Source organism: Rhyacophila brunnea, unplaced genomic scaffold (assembly GCF_057557595.1).
Source record: "Rhyacophila brunnea isolate RB1 unplaced genomic scaffold, BYU_Rbru_1.0 scaffold_23, whole genome shotgun sequence".
Classification (NCBI taxonomy): Eukaryota; Metazoa; Arthropoda; class Insecta; order Trichoptera; family Rhyacophilidae; genus Rhyacophila; species Rhyacophila brunnea.
Window position 1 is genome coordinate 16,633,913 of NW_028232893.1, and position 12,780 is coordinate 16,646,692.

Consider the following 12,780-nt stretch of genomic DNA (forward strand, 5'->3'; position numbering starts at 1 on the left):
AAACCTGTGGAGGGGAAATATGTTTGTTATAGAAACTTAAATGGTAAATTTATATAAAAACGTGAAATCCGTGTGCAACAAAAAATCTGCTGATGTATAATATTAATATAATATAATAAATAATAAATGAATTCACCAAAAAGTGTTCTGAATTGACAACTACAGATGCCACTTATTATTAAAATATAAACATACCAATTCAATATTAATTTTTAATATTTCGTCTTGTGTACTTTCTGCCATTGTGTTAATGTGAATACATAATACATAGTATATTATCCCAATAAAATTAAAAAAATATCTGTCTTTTATAAGGAATAATTAACACATTTATAATCTGCATAAATGTGTAATTGATTTAAATTATCATCATGATAAGTGACCCAATAACCTATGGTGGGTCTTAGCTTCCTCCAACAACCAGTATCCTTCAGATGTCTGGGTCTGCCAATCAACCTCTGATTGTCTGATCTGGTATCCAGGATTTCCCTCAGCGATTGAGCACTACAATGGCGATTGGAGATAGCTAAACTGACTCCTGACCTCTAAACCAGTCAGTTTTTGACTGGCCATGTTGGATTCACTGTCAGCCTCATTGAGCTTGAACTTATCACCCGATAATCGTAGCGGAGAGCTACAATATGCAAACCACATCTTCTGGGAATGTTCGAGAATGTGCTCCGAAAGGGAATAGTTGAGCGTCTTATTGCAGACGTAAAGATCTCTTCACATATTTATTGTATGTCTGTATTATTTCAGCTTTGTTTTTGTATTAGTGTTGATGTTAGTTCTCCGTGATTTTCTCTACCATGGGATTTTTTATTAAATTATGTCAATCAGTAAACTCAATCAAAACTCACTTAAGAGCGTGGTGACCTAGTCTTGTGTATCTGCTCCTGCGACATTACAAGGCATAAATTCATTTGCATCCAAACGTAAGAGCTCGTGATACGCTCGATTGAGACCGAGTGTGGTGCCGGACTGATTGGTTTGGAGAGGTGTTTGTTTGTGTTATCCATTTTTGCTACATGGGCCGTCCGTGAAAGCCTGCTAATTTTAACAATTGCGGCGATGGAATCTACTTGGAAAAGTTTATATAGCTCAAAGTTTTGGCAAACACCTACATCCTTCTCCTCCTTCTAGTATGGACCCATTCCCATATTATATCCTACGCACCATATTCATCTCGAATATATCGAGCACACACTCATCGGCCTTGGTGAGAGTCCATCACTCCGATTTATAATAAATTGTTGTATTGGTAGAAATGGTAGGACCATTCATAGTCTTGTACATATTATTATGAATTAATGTTAATTCACTTAGTAACTAATATTAATACAATATTAGTTTAATAAGTTTTAAAATTAAAATATAATTAGGTAGGTACTAGATTATGACGTTTCGATTTGTTGACAGTGGTGTTTCAGTGTACTTTAGTGAAATTACTCAACATAGATAATAATATACATTATATTATTATACACTAGTACAGTGCTGAAAATCATATGGGACACGTGTCATCTTTGACACACGTGGGAATTCTGCTAGCACGCGATTGTAGTACATGCACTTTGAACCATGAAGTGCACCGACGATACGTAGCACGTCATAGGAAAATGAAAAATCGACTCAGATATTTTATGTTTGATAAAATAACTTATAACGAATAATGTTCTGTGGTGTTAGTAAAAAGAGCTGTTTAAAAACTGAAGACATTTTTCTAGAACTAAGAGGTAAAAAAAACTCTTGACTTCTGGAGGATTTTATTCACCGGAAAAGCTAAAAAAATAAAGCATTTATTATTTTTCTTTGTTCTTCAAAAAATGGGGCCCTCAAAAATTTTTAACTGAAAATTGGTTTCGGGGAAAAGCACTATTGTTTGAAGATAAAAAAAATACTGTTAATTTAATAAAAATCCTTAAAATTATATATTAATTAAATATTATTTTTTTGGCACAAAGGATACCCAATCCCTGTACTAGTGGATTTTATTATACGTAATCAATATATTAATAATATGTTGTAGTATTATCATTATTGTGTACTTTATTTTAATTACCTAATACAGGCATGTCCAACGCGTCGATCGGATTTAAGTGGTGAAAATGTAAAAATCGTGTACTTTTAAGTGGTAAAAGATATGATTTCATTGGAATTTTAAAGTGGTAATAATATTAATTTAAATCAGGCCTGAGAAAACTACGGCCCGGCCCGCCAAGTATTTCTGTGGGGCCCACGAGCTTTAACCGTATTTCTGAAAAATGTTTCCTTTTTCTTACATTACTTATTACAGCGCAACTAGCAGTGCTGCCACCAAGCGAGATAAAGGTGAAAATTTTGTATATTTATAGGTATGCGTATACTCGGTTGTTACGATACAATACATTTTCTTTGCACTTGACATACGACGTACCCAAAATGAGTAATCGAATTTAAAAAAAATAACAGCAAATAAATATATATTATATTCAACGCAGATTAAAGTTAAAGATAATAAGTAGGGCCCGGATTTATATGCTAGTGCATGTTTTATTAGGGTGTATGCACAGCTATGAGAGTTGCACAGAAATCTGTTTTGAAAGATACGGAATCCAAAAATGAAATTGTATAGTGCATATAAATGCATATTTGAGACATTAGTATAATATATTTCATAAATAAATGCATATTTTAGAGCTTTTGAATTTATAATTTTAGTTTTTTTTAATTATTTCATCGAAATATAACTAAATTAGGAAGGTAGATATTTTAGATGCACTTCCATTTTTAATGCCATCTCCGAGCTGTGGATTTATCAGAAAAAGTGAAGTCTCGGGCACTTTTATTTAAAGTTTGCCCAATCACCTCTGTGGACGTTGAAAGGTCGTTTTCCGCATATAAACAAAATACTGACAGATACCTATACGGAAAAATTTAATGCCAGAGCATTCATAATATTGAAAAAAATATTGTTATAAAAATGTTTTTTTTTCGTGCAAAAAACAGAAAATAGTATTTAGGAATAGTTAAGAAGTTCGTTTTTGTTTTTAAAGTTATGTTGGGCTTATATTGCATTTCTTATTCAATTATTTGTACTTGTGAAAAAACTATTTTGAAAATTGTAATTGATTAACTTTATATTCATTGTGTGTGTTTTTTTGTTCTTATATTGAAAAATTATTACCTAGCTAGTTATTCAATTTTTTGTCAGTAAATGTCAATTTTAAACTGCATATTTCTTCGGTTTCTGTGCATATTTTAATGATTTTAGGTGCATACGTGCATGCATATAATCATGATTTTTGTTGTATATAAATCCGCTCCCTATTAATAAGTATGCTCCTGATGAAAATAACGTTGGTAACCTCTGATTTACATCAAGAATTAATTGTCAGACAACATTACAAATATTTTATTTTCTTTGTTGGTTGAAAGTGAAATATTGTAAGTTATATATTTTAATAGCATTCCGAGTAGGTACTAGTTGCTCCATAAATATAATAGAAAATTATGTTTATAAAATAAGAATTTTCCAAGAACACTAAGATGTTTCTAAGTTATTTCCGGCACGATTTCAAAAATATGGTATACATCCTGAGCAGATCCAATTACTCAAGTACTCACCGCGCATACTCAACGTGATATTAAATTTTGTTTATATGAATAACTTAACTTTATACTGGTTGCTTTTATGGAAAAGTAGTTTTTCCGGTGAAATTATTTTAGAAATCAAATATAATATGTATTTTCACTGAATTTATGTTTATAGAAGCAGTCGCTGCATCAATGTCGGATGGTTCAATAATGTGATATCCGTAGATATTTGGCAAATATATCACACACTATTAATTGAATTTCTAAGAACATTTTATTATAATATATTCTATCTTATTCTTATTGTGCCATCCTCTAGCGGAGGTCGGCCACCATCAAGGCGATTTTATTTTTGTCGTCTGCATCCTGGAACAGTTCGGTGGAGCTGCACTCGTACCAATCACGGAGGTTCTTAAGCCACGAAATGCGGCGCCGTCCTCTGCTACGCTTCCCATTGATCTTTCCTTGAATGACAAGTTGGGGAATGCTGTATTTTTGTCCTCTCATAATGTGGCCGAGGTATTGTAGTTTCCTGATTTTGATACTATGTAGAACTTCTCGGTCCTTCCCCGTTCGATTGAGAACTTCAACATTTTAAATTTGTCACCCGGTTAGTCCAAGGAATTTTGAGGATGCGTCTATACAGCCACATCTCGAAAGCTTCAAGTGTCCGTATATATTCATATATTCTATACGTATATAATATATTCTATAAGTAATATATATTACTAGCTGACCCGGCAAACGTTGTTCTGCCATATAAATTATTTCTAGTGAATATTTTGGTTGTTAAATAAACAATAACGAATGTATCGTGAGTGTGTGGGGATGGGATCTATGACAGAAAGAGGAATGGAGCGCTGTAGACGATGACCGCCGATAAAAACAAAAAAACACCAACCATTCATTTTCTCAATTCAAAATGAGTAATGACGTTCATAATGAATGAATTACCTTTGACAGGATCTCGTTGTTTAATGTTTTTGCAATATCCGTTTTGTCCCTTCCAGAAAATTAGCGGATATTGGAGAGCGTCGTATGAACGGTGTGTGTCAGCGATGAACTCCAGATTATTGTTTCTTCTTCGAATCACGATTTCTTGCGTCGATGTGCGGTCGCCAACCATGATTCCAGCAATGTCGTCAACAACAGGCGCATTGAATCAACGCACGTGCTCTCCAGCTGGTGGTTTATCAGGATTGATGACAATAGCGTGATTGTCACTTTGCAATTCGTGCATGTGTGCTTTGAAGAATTTCAATAATTCATTGTGCTCATTCAATAGAGCGTCCAGTTCGCCGACGATGCGCTTGGCATTAGGCAAATTGAGGTTATTATAGCCGCAACGTGCATCCACACGATTGATGTCCTCACCGCCCATGAAGTAGATTTGTAAAAAAATATGTGGTTCGTTTGGTATTGGCAGCAATGAGCCTACTTTGTGGTATACTTAGTCTTTGATTTCGAACGTAGAATGGAATTGTTAACCATTTGCCGCAGTATTGTGAACTATTTCTGTTGCTCCGAACGAAGTCATTTGGAAGCATAAATTGAATGTGCGAATGGATTTCAGGAACAGCTTTGAATCTGGAACCGTGCCGATGAGCAAGCCGTTAAATGGTTCTGGTGGTATTTCAATTTCTGGTATTTGCACTTTTCCTGATGCGCAACACATCCCGGCTGACTCATGTTTGAATTTGAGCGCATGACAATGGGGACATTATTTGTCCATAACACCAATCAGCACTTTCGGATGAGCGGAATATTCAATATCTGGCTCGCATCCGAATGCGAGACGAAGGAACGAAGCGGATGTAAATGCTCTATGTACTTGTTGGCGTTGTCGGTTATTTGCTCTGCGTGTGTTAACTACGAACCGGCGCGCTTGGCTCCGTTCCAATTGTCGTTGTTGATTTCGTTCAGCTCGTGCCTATTGTGATTGAGATGCACGCAATTGCGACATGCTCACACGCACGTTTTTGTTATCTTGTTGGATTTGTTCGTCTGTTTTTTCTGCTCTACTATTTCGCATGTTTGTTGCTTTATTCGTTCGATGGCCCAAATGGCCCCCCTTGTATCTTGCTGGCATTGTGCACTGTAATACACGCACACAAAAATAGGTAAATTACAATAAATCGTACAAAATTTTGCACGCACTGCGTTGTGATATGCCGAAGGAAATATCAAAATGACGTGACGCTTCTCTTGAATTTTTCTCGGACGTAGCGCCATCTGTCATTCAACAACATAAATAATTTCGTTCTGTTGTGTGAAATACGAACGACGGTTAAATTTGTTCATACAAAAATAATAAAATCGCAATTAAAAAATGGGAGGGTGGGGGTAGGAGGGTGAAAATTTGAGGTTATAGGTATTTTTTAATGCCAAATAATAAAAAAAATACAAAAAAAAAATTGTCAAAAAAATAGAAGAAAAAATTTTCTGGATAGAGATAATCTAATCACCTAGCGGTATGAAATATACTTGTTGACCTATTTTCATATTTAAAAAATATACATAAAAAAAATCATAAAAATCGGTCGAGCCATTTCGGAGGAGTGCGAGCACAAACATCGTGACACGAGATTTTTATCTATATAGAGATTGACAAGTTTAAAATTTAAAAATTAAATAAATCCGCTATTATTATTGAAGTGGCACTGGACATCACAATAGTATGAATCACTGATCTTGAACCCCTTTTGTTGTTGTGAAGAATCAGGCAAGCCTTTTTCATATTGGATAAAATATCGATTTTTATCAGTCAAGAAACACACTCAAAAATTTTATAAAATAAAATTCAACACGTCAACTAACATTTATAGTACCAACCATCATGCATTTATCAAATTCTATCGCATAGTCAGATATTTTAAAATGTGAATAGTCTTCAAATAAAATATTTTTAACTATTAGGTAAAAAAAATTGGTATGTGTTGATTGCACTTAACTGCCCGATCCTCCACGCTGAGCCTTATGGGAACCATGCACAGCACTCCGTGGCAAAGGATAGTGGCAGGCTATTAAGATCTGCCATAAATAGTGCACACTACACTTTATCAGTCGTACATATTTGTTGTCATTGAAATAATACTACAATTTACAGATGTTGTTGGTTAGTTTTTAAAAATTAATTTAATTTAAAAATACTCATCTATATATAAAATATCTAAAATTATGCAATTAAATCATACATTACTTTGGATGTTTTATAAATAGAATAATATTTTTTTATCTTTTGTAGTTTGCTTTAGGGAAAGGCTTCATGAATTAAAAAAAATGAGCCAACAATATGTGGAATATGTATTTTTAATCCAATGACAACAATTAAATATGAATGAAAAGGTGTGCACAATTTCATTGTACCGCCCAAAGTACACCAAAACTATTATGGTTTGGTTAGGCGGGGTTTAATTGATTTTTAAAAACTAACCAACGCCATCTGTAATTGTAGTCTTAGTTCAATAAAAACAATAATATATATGATTAACAAAGTTTAATGTGCACTATATTTATGGCGGATCTTAACAGCCTACCTTCACCCTTTGCTTCTGCGCAGCACTACTACAACACTGCGTGAGAGTATTTTCTTATAAAACCAATAACTTTCCTTTGAAGTTCTAAGTTCTTATTATTGTTTTCAATTTACTACATACACAAATACCTATTGATTTATATTTGGTATTTTCAAATGGTTTCCAGCTTTGTTTCAGTGAATAATATTAGCTTTAAATTTGTTTCTCAATGCAAACATTAATTATTGACTTATAACAATCGGGCATAAAATATATTTATTTTGTCAGTATTTTTATAGCGTTGGGTTGTTATCTGTTTTCCTAACGTATTTTCGTGCCATGTTATCAATAATAATATATTAAATTTAGTTTTTTTTATTTTATTAATTTTGTTTTCCAACTTTTTTTAAAGTGTATAATAAATAATACGAAAAATAATATTCGTCGATGCAAATGAAATTACAATTTCAGTATTCCTTACACAACTGGCCCTTGAATACGCCGTGTGGTAACAAATTATAAGATAATATTTTAATAAAATTAGCAATGGCACCTATGAATAAAAACTATAACTATTTTGCCGCTCACTGTGTTAGTTACAGAGAACTGTTTTTTCCTATGCCATTATCCGTTATTGGACATCGATGATGATTTCGCTGCTAGTGGCAGCTCTAACTAAATTAAGATAACGTACTGAAATTTACCCATTCTCTAATAATTTTTAATTATAACAGCATTCTTCTACCAGCGTTTCGCTTATCAAAAATTTTCCTCTTAATTAATAACACAATAATGATACAGAATTTGATATCTCTCGTGATTCCGGCCAAAGCAGAGGACTCAAAAATAATGGGAATTGAAATACCTAACTGGTACGGAGTAACAGGCAATATGGTATAAACTTAAACACGTGTAAAGAATATGCTTGTCCTTTGTTATGACAACTGCTTTCGGCTTATGCGCTGACGTTCATTCAATATTGGCGTATTTGAATGTTGCAACATACACTATTCTACATCTAAAACGAGTTGTTCATTTTTGTAAATATTTTTGGCATTTTTTAAAAAAATCAGAATGCTATATTTTAAGAATAATAAATAATTTGTAACTGGTTTTATTCATTGAATGTTCAACAATAAATTTAATCTATTAATAAGTGTCAATTAACACATTTTTCTCTGACCACATATTGAAAAATCAGCAGTTGCAAACGTTTATCAATAATATGACAAGGTACCTATTAAAGTACCAACTTTCCCGTAGATCCTTTTTTTTAGGCAATTCATATACCTGAATACACGTTTATGATAATTTACTCAAAATATCTCAAATGTCGGCTTACCAACATCTGGCAGTAACCCCACGAATATGTAGTTTGAATTCAATATTTTTTTTATTATAAAAAAAAATCAGTAAGAATATCTGAAACATAAGTAAATTTAAATAATTACAAGATAAAAAGAACTTTTTATATAAGTACAACGTTTTTAAATTTTCTGTTGAATCATATAAACTTGAATTGACTAGCTTTAAGCCTAAAAAAATTTGTACTCGATAGAAATAATACTAAAATGTCATATTGATCTCCATAGTAACGCACGTATATATTAATAAATTAGTTGCTGGGACCCCAGACCCCTAGCAACCAATAATGGTGTCGAAATAACTTTTCATACAAAACAGAACTAACTAAAAATGAATTCAATTCCACTTAAAGATGGCCAAAAGTATTAGAAAAATGCATTGGCATTGTGTTCTGATATATTCTAAAAGTTTCAAATGTCTACCTAGTCGGGAAGTTAGTTAAAAATCGATTGCAAGATTTGTACCGGACAAATAAGAATACGAGCTAAGAAAAACGTTGTAATAAAAATAAAAACTTCCATGTAGTTTCAACTGAAATTTATTAATAAAAAATCGTATTAAATTTATTTATAAAATTCACTATGTATTCTTATAACTATATTTTTTCTAATACATTCACAATTTTATTTAGATAATAATTAAACTAATTACATTTTTTTTTTTAAATGTATTCTTTTACAATACCTACTTACAAATATATAAATATTTGGAAAAACATTTTCGTTACATTTTTTATATAAAATTAAGAAATCTACTATTCAATATAGTACATAATATTGTGTAATAATATAGTGTTATTTGCAATAATATTTATTGAGAGGTTTAACATTCAAAAGATGCAAGTAACATCCAAGTAACAATAATACTTACGAGTTGTTTTCTCCCCGAAAGAGGTACAGTAAAAACGAAACAATGATGCGGTTCGTCGATTGTATATTATGTACGTATACGTATGAATATGCAGTCATCGGCTGCCAGGCATTTACCACGGCTCCCCATACGCACGCACACTATCGACCGACCGCATTATTGTTTCGCTTTTACTGTACGTATTGCAAAAAACCGAATGGTTGGCAAGATTATAGGCAATATTATTAAAACTGTTCATAATCAGCTAAATTAAAATTTCGATCTGAGAAAAATTCTGTGGGTGTGAAATCACATAAGTCATGAAATTGCATTTTTTGTTTAATAATTACTAGGTAATTCAAAAAATCATAAGATTCTATACATTATTTGTGTATACACACATAAGTCATAATTAATGTTGTTTGGAAAATGGTATACCTACTACAAACAAGCTTAATCATGTAAGTTATCTATATATGAAAATAAGGGTGGATAAACACAACCCAAACTGATGTATAGTTTTAAAAAAAGTCTTTATATAATAATTGGTTTTATTCTGTCCAATTGATGATGTTCTAGTTATCTGGTGACTTTTTGACTTAAGTAGTCTTATGCCCTAGCCACAGAATATAGGTGTAAATTTATCATTATATTAACAATTCATTTGAATAAATTTGTTATTTTCATAGCAATGTAATTAATTTGAGTATTCGTTTACTTATTGTCTTTGTTTTATTTTTTAATACTACAACAGGTCATGAGGCCTAATCACAGTAGTGCAGTAGGAGTTAAACAATAGGTTAATTAATAGTAGCAGTGAAACAATCACAGAAACACTTTGAGATATAAGAATATTATATTGTGACTTCACCTCATACAATAATATCTAAAAAAATCAAATAAAAAAGGTGACTACAATAATAATTGGTATTCAGTTAAATGAAACAAATTTGTGAAAAAACTGTATAGAATAAAGTCTCGAATGATATTAGTGCATTCTCAATCCAAAACTTTTTCATCTTATGACTTATACGAAAGTAGTTTTTCTATTTGAAACACCAAAATTATCAAAACAAAACAAAACAAACAATCAGTTAAATATTAATAGTAAAGCCCCTATTCAAATACAGTGTGATACAAAATTACTCCATGAGTTACTTTGGGAAAATTATAAATTAAGCTCCATAGTGCAGACTATTATATAACGACAATTTAAAATATATTATATTGTAATGGTTTTACCCAAATATTTTGAATATTCTGTCACAACAAGAAATTGGCAACAACAGGTGTAGTCGCATAATTATTATAGAAAACTTCTCAGTGACATACCTGTTATTGCGGCAACGTGCTCACGGCAGGCGTATTTAAATAATGTGTCGGTTCTCTTTTTAGATGCGAACTTAAAAGCTTACTAATAATAATTCTAACATTATTTTAGACATATTTTTATTATAAAGTCTCAAATTTCATTGATAGATCCGTACACTACGAGGGCGTAAAATTAAATAATAAATTTTGGTGCGTTCCTCATTTGAAAACGGAAGTGTGATTAGCTGCACTGGAGAGGATTGTTATTTCACAGTTTTAACACATAGACAAGAAGTTATTGTTCGACAATAATTATAAATTGAGTCGCATAGAGTCATAACTCACATTATCCAAAAATCAAGTTTTGAATAAATCCCCAAAAACACTAGAGCACTATTTTTCGTAATCACTAATTAATGAAATATCATGAATATTAATGAGTGACATTGTCGATTTGATGTATTTAAATATTGTGAATCTCATTATATCTCCTTCAAACATGTAAAATTCACCATTACAGTTCGAAAACAAATACAGTTTCCTGGCTGGCTAGAAAGAACTTATGGCCAAAATATAATTTACCAAAGAGTTGTTTTTGGAATTGGTTTTTACATAGTGAAAAGTGAGTTTTCTTAATTAAATATTTTTTTTAATAATTGTTAATAATTGGTAATAATTTATAATCAATCACATGGCATTATTAACCAAAAAAAAATAGAAAATTGAAAAATATGAGTTAGGCATGACTCTTTCTACGTAACTCAATTGCAAGATTAATATTTTATTAGTATTATTATGTTAGGTGATTCTAGTAGGTAGAGCATTGGTTTAGGGTTCAAATACACGACACTGCAGCTTACGTGCATCGACTCAGGTCTTAATTGATTCCGAATGCATCCGATTAGAATTTCCTATTGGATAAAAAAAAATCAACAAACATTAATTCTTCCTATATTATATTAAATTGTATTACAAAAAATCAGTATACTAAATATAACTAAATTTATTTTATATATTTTTGTCGACGTAAATCAATTATTTAATTATTGAATAATATGTGTTAGTATTTCATTTTCCCACCCTTATTATTTTTTTGTAGATCCTCTCTGTATAGACACCGATAGAACACGACTTTCGTCCAATCCCTTCCTCAAGCGAGTCTGCGGCATACATGTTTGAATATATTGTGTACAGGTACGTATATTCAACTTGAAGACTTTCACGCGCGTTTAGTTGATAGCATGATAGGTATTTTTTTAATCACTTTAGAGTATGGTGTGAGTATTAATAATCAGTAAACACTGCCACCCTATTCATATATATATGCCAATTCACCCTTTCCTATAGGATTGAGTTTATTAATTATAGTAAATTATTTTTGTATCTACCTATTATTTTATCTGTCAATCAATATTATTATAATCTATAGGTGTGAATTATTATTAGGTTCTAAGTCAGTTTATTCAAAAGCTTTGTTTAAAAGCGGAAATGTATTTCTTTTATGGTGTATATATTTTAGGGATTTATTGTAGGTATGGAATATTGGTTCGTAATACCTGACTGTACCATTTGAAGTGCTAGACTCTCCACCGAGTTATGGGTTTTAAAATTGTATTCACAATAAGTACCTAGGTAATTCACATGTAATAATAAATAAGCAATCAAATCAGGTAGTTTGATTCAGTAGTTGTGACGCTAACCACTTTAAAACAGGGGAGCCTCTTTACGCAAAAGTGCAAGGCAATAAAATTATATTACCTCGTAAATATTTTTATATATCTTTTTTAGTTTTATACTATATATATTCAATTTTATAAATTAGACAGTTAAATCGATTTGTTTCTAAACTGCGCTCCAGAAATACCTACTGTTTAACCTCACGCTATAATAGCTATATATATATACTAATAATAATAATATTATGTCTGTTAGAAAATTACTACTTAATATATTTTTTAACTGTGTAACTATGTCTCTCTTTTAACTTTGGTTTATATCATTTCTATGTATTTTTCACGTTCTATCTTATCCAATATTGTAAAATATAACGCATTACTTAATTAAATTGATATATTATTTTATATTAGGAATAAACAGAAAAGGGTAGCCAAACCTATTGAAAAATTTTAATAATTAATTAACATACTTATGTATGAGATGAGCT